Consider the following 2,220-nt stretch of genomic DNA (forward strand, 5'->3'; position numbering starts at 1 on the left):
AAGGAGCATTCTATTCTGGCTGTATTTTTCCCAGCAAATGTTGTTTCTTCTTCTAGTAGCCCATGGTACTTTCAGTATTCTCCAACACCATAACTCAAATGCATCGACTCTTCTACTATCTTCCTTATTTATTGTCCAAATTTTACATGCCTATGAGGCAATTGAAAATAACATGGCTTGGATCAGATGCACCTTAGTCCTCAAACTGATATCTTCCCTCTTAAACACTTTAAAGAAGTCTTATGCAGAGATTTGCCTAATACAATGCATTGTATTGTTTGATTTTTTGACTGCTGCTTCCAAGAGTGTTCATTGTGGGCCTTAGCAAAATGCAGTGTTTGATAATTCCAATCTGTTCTCCTTTTTTCATGTTATTATTCCACTTATGAGGATTTAAATTTTCTTCATATTGAGGTACAATCCATACTGTAGGCTGTAATCTTTGATCAGCTAAAACATAAATTCTTGATCTAACCAAGCACAATGTTCTATTTTTAGCTGCCTGATGATATAATTATGTTCATACTACAAATCGTCTACAACTGACTGGTATTAACTTTCTTGTAAGAGCATAACATAACATGAACCATACCTACAAGGAATCACTCCACATAGAAAAGGTTGCTTTTAAGGGCCTTTGTCAAATGAAGTGATTTATTGTACTCTGTAAGGCTGAAATGAAACCTGGTGTGGGGCTGTAGGATAAGCATTGGACTACTAACCATAAGCCTGGTGCATTTGAACTGCCTCAATGGCACACAACAATGAGGACAAGGCTGAAATGAAATCTTCCTGACAGGTTAGTAAGTTGTCAATACCAAGATTAACTTTTTTTTTTTTTTTAATGTTTTATTGTGAATTGTGTGATAGTCTACATGGGAGAACATCAGCTTTACATTCATTCCATCATCCATCATTTCATTGACATAGTTACCATCCCGTCCATGCATCCTCACCCAACCAAGGGGTGTATACCCTGTAAGCCTGTACCCCCGCCCCCACCACCACAGTCCTCAGCCCGTTTCCATCTTCTGATCCCGAGTCCCCAGCCACACCAACTCTTGACATCGTCTTCTCTGCCTCCATCTCAGGCCTCACCTCCTCTTTGGGTAGGATTCCGTTCTTCGCTCTTTTCCATCTATGGTCCCAGGGTCCTCTGCTCCTAGACTGATAAGTTAATCACTCCCCTCTTTGCTACAAAATGTCCATCTTTACATTTCCAACCCTCATAATCAGTCCTGATAACAATTATTCACCATCGCATCACAAGAGACCCATCTATATTTCCTTTCATCAGCCCTTCCTGGACAGGCTGGACACTATTCACTGGAGTCTCTACCTTCGTTCAAGCCCTTTGGATCTAGGTTCCCTCTTGAAAGCCTGTAAGCCAGTCACCCCTTGCCTTTGTATCCCTCCCCCCATTTTGGGTAGCCAATGTCCAAGTTGCCCATCCCTGTCCATCCTTTGTGTGAAGGGGGTGGGAATAGTTCTTGCAGCAGGGGTTTGTTTCCTTTTTTGAGCCACTGCATCCATAGGTGTAGGTCTTGTTTACTGAATTGTATCAGATGACGCTTTTTTTCCCCCCCTCTTCTTTCCAAGATTAACTTTAAAAAAAAAAGTTTTATTGTGAATTATGCGATAGTTTACATGGGAGAACATTAATTTTACATTGATCCTATTGTACATCATTTCATTGCCATGGTTACAATCCCCTCCATGCATCATCAACCAACCAAAGGGTATATACCCTACAAGCCTGTCCCCCAATCGTCAGCAGACAGCCCCTCTCTCCCTCTTTGGGTCTAAAGTCCCCAACTGCTCCATGCCGTCGTCTCTGCTTCCATCTCAGGCATCACTGCTTCTCTGGGTAGGGTCCCGCTCTTCTCTCTTGAAGGTCCCAGGGACCTCTGCTCCTAGATTGCAAAGTTAATCACTCCCCTCCTTGCTACAAAATATTTACCTTTACATTTCCAACCCTCACAGTCAGTCCTAACAACAATTATTCACTATTGTATCACAAGAGACCTGTCCCCATTTCCTTTCATCAGCCCCTAGACAGATTGGATACTACTCAGTGGAGATCCTACCTTCCCCTGTGCTCTCTGGATCTAGGTTCCCTTTTGAAGGCTTGTAAGCTTCATTTCTTGCTTTTGTAGCCCCCTCCCCCACATCACTTTGGGTAGCCAATGTCTAAATTGCCCATCCCTGTCTACTCTGTGT

Source organism: Chrysochloris asiatica, unplaced genomic scaffold (genome assembly GCF_000296735.1).
Source record: "Chrysochloris asiatica unplaced genomic scaffold, ChrAsi1.0 scaffold00012, whole genome shotgun sequence".
NCBI lineage: Eukaryota > Metazoa > Chordata > Mammalia > Afrosoricida > Chrysochloridae > Chrysochloris > Chrysochloris asiatica.